The 6,000-nt window shown below is 36.0% G+C and overlaps 1 protein-coding gene across 2 annotated transcripts in view; it reads right to left on the bottom strand.

Moving 5' to 3' along the window:
• SSH2 (slingshot protein phosphatase 2) overlaps positions 1-6,000 on the bottom strand; it is a 250,679-nt gene that overhangs the window by 137,160 nt on the left and 107,519 nt on the right. The gene's annotated exons all lie outside the window — the stretch shown is intronic.

Genomic DNA, 6,000 nt, shown 5'->3' with positions numbered 1-6,000 from the left:
AAAATATCCTGTGAATGTATCTTTAAAAAAAAAAAATATATATATATATATATATAGTTGTCATTTATTTGTATGTTCTGATTTGCTGCTGTTGTTGATGGGATGAAAAGGAAGTCCTTAATATAGTGACTCTCCTATCCTGGATTTATGCCTTCAAACTCACTCCTTGAGTTTCCTTGGCCATACTGTTTTGTCTGTAGGATAGGACTTTATCCTTAGACAGTGCCACTTGATCGTCTTCCTAATTGGTAAAGCCAATGCCAACACAAGTCATCAGTACTCTATCTCTGCTCTTGAATTCTTTACAATATGGCTTCAGTTTTAATTTTAACCATAATCTGGAACAAGCTCTTCATATTTCGCAAAAACTATGGTAAAAGGAAGACAGCAGGTCTAGCAGGACTTTGGATCATGGGCAGCTTCTCAGATCAGGGTCTGGTTAGTAGAATCCACACATTTGCCTTTGCAGACTCCTTCCAGCAACAGCTTGGCAGAGTTTCTGCTGAGATCCCCTGGAGACCAGCTGCCCCCTGGCCCCGAGGGTAGAGAGCCAGTTCAGCAATAAGGAAGTTTCCATCAGTGGTCTTAGCAAAGAATGATAGCCCAAAGCCAGAAACTTCCCAAGGTCAGTCCATTTCCTGTGGTCTGTGTAAAATACAGTTATTGAAGGTGCTTCTTAAGAGTGCTACAATTTAGTCAGTCATCTAAAGCGAGAACACTACGGAGTACACCATTCCTTCTGACACTTTTGATTTACCTAGGATCTGAGAGATGAATAGGTCTCAAGACCTTCCTTATAGGAGATGAGAAAAATACTTCGAGGAGTCATGCCCCAGTGCACAGTCCTCAAGCATCAAGCAAAGAAGGCTTTCCAGGTAAAGGCCACTATTGTGACAGACATTCCAGTAGTGTTCTACAGACTCACCACAGAAAAGCATACATAGTTGATAATAAAAGATCACTCTAATTTGGCTCATTTTCAATGTGAGAACCAATAATTGTTTTGTCTACCAGTTATGACACTGACCTCAAAGTCTCTGGGCCTGGGTTGTGGTCTTTGGCTTGGATCTTTTGGACCTTGAAGGAATGGACAGACACTGACATAAAAGTTGTAGCCCACACAGCTGAAGAAGCACATGTGGCTTGTCATGTGGGTACCATGGAGGTATTGTACCCACATATAGAGCACTGGAGATAATAATAGTGGCTGTGGCTTCAACTCTCTTACAGCTCCCTGACAATGCTTTTTAAAAAAGATTAAAAGAATATTTGTATAGCACTATGTAATTACTGAAAGTAGACTTTTTTTTTAATTCAAAAAGTACAAAAACCTCATATTAGATAGTGGCTGAAATTAAAAATTCATTGCTATTATCATTAGATATTTAATTCTTTTATAAATTAAGATAGTTATTTATTCATTAGCTCTTATAACTTACAGCATCTATCTAGCTCTTACAGGGAGATGCCCCTCGGTTCTAGTAGTTAGCACATATATACTTGTTAGTTATTGAAAATTACTTATTTTGCTAGAGGCATAATCATACATTTTTAGCCACTGGACCTTCCTGCTTAAAGACTTAATCTTTACCTATAAAAATGTAATTTTATATTTGTCAATTATTTCTCAATGAAACTAAAAAGTGAGTATTACTCAAGGACAATCTAATAAGGCAACATACAGTATGCTGACATACTGTAAAAGCACAATCCCCTGGTACCCACTGTCATTTTACAAAGGGTAAGAATGGAAAGAGAATCTTCCAATCATTAACCTTTGTCTTTAGAAAATTTGAATTATGAACAATTCTTTCTACTGCTTGCTGGCCTCCCTATGCCAGAGGCCATGTTGTCATACCTTTCTCTGGCTTGCAGTCTGTCCAGCTTGCCAGGGAGAGGGGACAATAAGTAGGAACAGTATCCTTTTAACTGCTCAAGAGTTCTTGACTGTCAGCTCTTTCCTCTGCCCCTGAAAGGGACTCTTTCCTCTTCTGATGTGATTGTACTGTTGTTCTTCCTCATCTGCCCTCTCCCCAGCAGAAAAAAAATAGACACTGCATTGACTAAGAGATTATTTATTCTAACACTTTTCAGTTTTTTGATGAGTACTGAATTATAGAATGTATAATGCTTTCAATGGTCAGAAAAAAGTAGAGCCACATTCCCAGAGCTGCCTACATCTTATTTCCCTTTTAGTGGAGGAATTTTGCCTCAGACCTTTTCACTCTAGAACATAGAATTTCTGCTAAATATCGGTCCTGGTAATGAGAAAAAAAAGTCCAGCTGAAAAGAAAATATTGCACTCACTCATTTCCAGGATGTAGTCCACAGGAATCTATAGTCATAAGTCATGTAACTAAAAAGATTTTGTTAGTACTAAATAATCAGCACTGATAGTTATTTTTTGTCTTTTTGTAATTGTGGTAAAATACAGATAAAATTTATGATCTTAACCATTTTTAAGTATACAGTTCAGTCGTATAAAATACATGTAACCATCACCAGCATCCATAACTCCTTTTCTTGTAAAACTGAAACTCTATACCCATTAAACAGTAACTCTCCTTTTCCCCTCTCCAGCAAACACCATTATACTTTCTGTCTTTATGACTATTCTAAGTGTCTCATGTAAGTGGAAGTGGAATCATATAGTATTTGTCTTTTTGTGACTGGTTTATTACCACCTAGCATAATGTCCTCATGGTTTATCTGTGTTATAGCATATTGCAGAATTATCTTTCTTTTTAAGGCTGAATAATATTCCACTGTATGTCTGTATACCTACACACATTTATATATATATATATACACACACACAATAAAATATATACTATAAGTATATATTTATGATCTTATGGTTCATAAGATTTTATGGTCATGATCTTGTAGTTCATGAGTTTGAGCTCTGCATCAGGCTCTGTGATGACAGCTTGGAGCCCAGAGGCTGCTTTGGATTCTGTGTCTCCCTCTTTCTGTCCCTCCCCAACTCATGCTCTGTATTTAAAAATTTTTTTTTAATTTTAAATGTTTATTTTGTGTGTGTNCAGAGCCAGACATGGGACTCCATCTCATGAATCATGAGATCATGACTTGAGCTGAAATCAAGAGTCGGATATCTAACCGACTGAGCCATCCAGGTGCCCCAATTTATAGTTTTCATTGTACAAAGTCCTTCATCTCTTTGGTTAAATTAATTCCAAAGTATTAATCCTTTTGGATGCTATTATAAATGGAATTATTTTTGTAATTTTCTCTTTAGGTTGTTCATTGTGTACAGAAATGTAACTGACTTGTGTGTTGACTTAATATTTTGGTACTTTACTAAATTCATTTATTAGTTCTAACACATGTACCTATGTATAATCTTCAGAGTTTTGTCTATATATCATATCACCTGCAAGCACAAATTATCTTACTTCTTCTTTTCCAATTTGAATATTCTTTTATTTCTTTTTCTTCCCTAATTGCTGTGACTAGAACTTCCACTCCTGTGTTGAACAGAAGTAGTGAAAGTGGGCATCCTTGTCTTGTTCTTGATCTTAAAGGAAAAGCTTTCAGTCTTTCCTCTTTCACATCAAAGGGTATTGAATTTTGCTAAATGTGCTTTCTGCATCAATTGACATGATCATGTGGGTTTGTTTTCCTTTTATTCTGTTGATGTGGCAGATTATATTGACTGATTTTCATATGTGAACGATCCTTGCATTTGAGGAACCAATCCCACTTGGTCATAGTGTATAGTCCTTTTAATATGCTTCTGAATTCTGTTTGCTAGTAATTTGTTGGAAATTTCTGCATAAATATTCATAAGAAATATTGGTTTGTAGTTTTATTTTTTTATAGTGTCTTTGTCTGGCTTTCGTACAAGGGTAATATTGGCCTCATAGAATGAATTAGAAGGTGTTTTGCCCTCTTTAATTTTTTTGAAGTTTGAGAAGGATTTGTATTAAGTTCTTTAGATGTTTGGTAGCAAAGGGGCGCCTGGGTGGCTCCGTTGGTTAAGCATCCAACTTCAACTCAGGCCATGATTTCACAGTTTGTGAGTTCAAGTCCTGTGTCAGGCTCTGTGCTGACAGCTCAGAATATGGAACATGCTTTGGATTCTTTGTTTTCCTCTTTCTCTGCCCCTCCTCCACTCAAGCTCTGTCTCTCTCTGTCTCTCAAAGATGAATAAACGTTAAAAAAAAAAAAAAAAAACTTAAATGTTAGCAGTCACCAGTGAAGCCATTGGGCTCAAGCTTTCCTTTGTTGGGAGATTTTCTTTTTCTTAATGTTTATTTATCCATTTTTGAGAAACAGAGAGAGAGCGTGCACAAGCAGGGGAGGGGCAGAGAGAGAGAGAGAGAAGAGAGAATCTGAAGCAGGTTGCAGGCTCTGAGCTGCTGAACCCACAAACCATGAGATCATGAAGTCGGACACTGAACTGACTCAGTCACCCAGGAGCCCCTGTTAGGAGACTTCTGATCACTGATTCAATCTTCTTACTAGTTATAGGTCTATTCAGATTTTCTATTTCTTTGTGATTTAGTCTTGGCAGGTTTTGTTTTTTATCCATGATAAAATTTATCCATGTCATCTATGTTATCCAATATGTTCGCAATACTTTCTTATAATCTTTCATTTCTGTAGAATCAGCAATTTCTCCACTTTCATTTCTAGTTTTAGTAATTTGAGTTTCTTCTTTTTTTTTTCTTAGTTTATTTAACTAAAGGTTTGTCATCAGCTTTATTGATCTTTTTGAAGAACCAAACTTTTGTTTCATTAATTTTCTCTATTGTTTTTCAAGTCTCTATTTCACTTATCTCTGCTCTAATTTTTATTATTCCCTTCCCTCTGCTAGTTATGGATTTCGTTTGGTCTTTTGAGTTGTAAAGTTGTGTTGTTCATTTGAGATGTTGGGTTTTAAAAAAAAATTTTTTTAATATTTGATTTTTAAGTAATCTCTACACTCAGTGTGGGGCACGAATTCACAACCCCGAAATCAAGAGCCACATGCTTTACTGAATGAGCCAGCCAGGTGCCCCAAGATCTAGTTTTTTAATGTAAGCATTTGTAGCTATAAATTTTTCCCTTAGCACTGCTTTTGCTGCATCCTGTAAGATTTGGTATGCTGTGTTTTGTTTTCATTTGTCTCAAAGTATGTTCTAATTTCTCTTGTGGTTTCTTTTTGATGCATTGGTTGTTTAAAAGTATGCTGTTTACTTTCCATTATTTTATGAATTTTCCAGTTTTCCTTTTGTTACTGACTACTATCTTCATTCCATTGTGGTCAGATAAGATATCCTGTATGAGATCTACCTTTTAAAATCTACCAAAACTTAATTTGTTGCCTAACATATGGGCTATCCTAGAAAGTGTCCCATGTTTACTTGAGAGGGATATATATTCTGGTGTTGTTGGATGGTGTTTTGTATATGTCTGTTAAATCTAGTTGATTTAAGTCTTCTATTTTTTTTTACTTATCTTTGTCTGGTTGTTCTATCCATTATTGTGAGTGTAATACTGAAGCTTCTAACTATTTTTATACAAATATCTATTTCTCCCTTCAATTGTGTTAGTTTTTGTTTCATACATTTTACTTTTTTTAAAGTTTATTTATTTATTTTGAAAGGGAGAAAGACAGAGAAGGAGAGAGGGAGAGAGTGTGTGTGAGTGGGGTGGGGGCAGAGGGAGAGAAAAGGAAAGAGTAAATCCCAAGTAGGCTCCACACTGTCAGCACAGAGCCCAACATGGGGCTCAAACTCACAAATCATGAGATCATGACCTGAGCCCAAATCAGTTGATTATGTCAACAGATACAGAAAAAGCATCTGATAAAACTCTATATCCATTTATGATAAAACTTCGCAAGAAGTGGGTATAGAGGGCTACTTATAACAAACCCACAGCTACCATCATACATAATGGTGAAAAGCTGAAAGCTTTTCCACTGGTATCAGGAATAAGATGAGGATGCCCTTCTTGCCACTATTAGTCACAGCAATCAGACAAGAAAAAGTA

This window comes from Crocuta crocuta, unplaced genomic scaffold, assembly GCF_008692635.1.
Source record: "Crocuta crocuta isolate KB4526 unplaced genomic scaffold, BGI_CrCroc_1.0 scaffold149, whole genome shotgun sequence".
Lineage (NCBI taxonomy): Eukaryota > Metazoa > Chordata > Mammalia > Carnivora > Hyaenidae > Crocuta > Crocuta crocuta.
The sequence above is the reverse complement of the archived record's forward strand: the minus strand, read 5'-3'. Positions and strand labels throughout refer to the sequence as shown.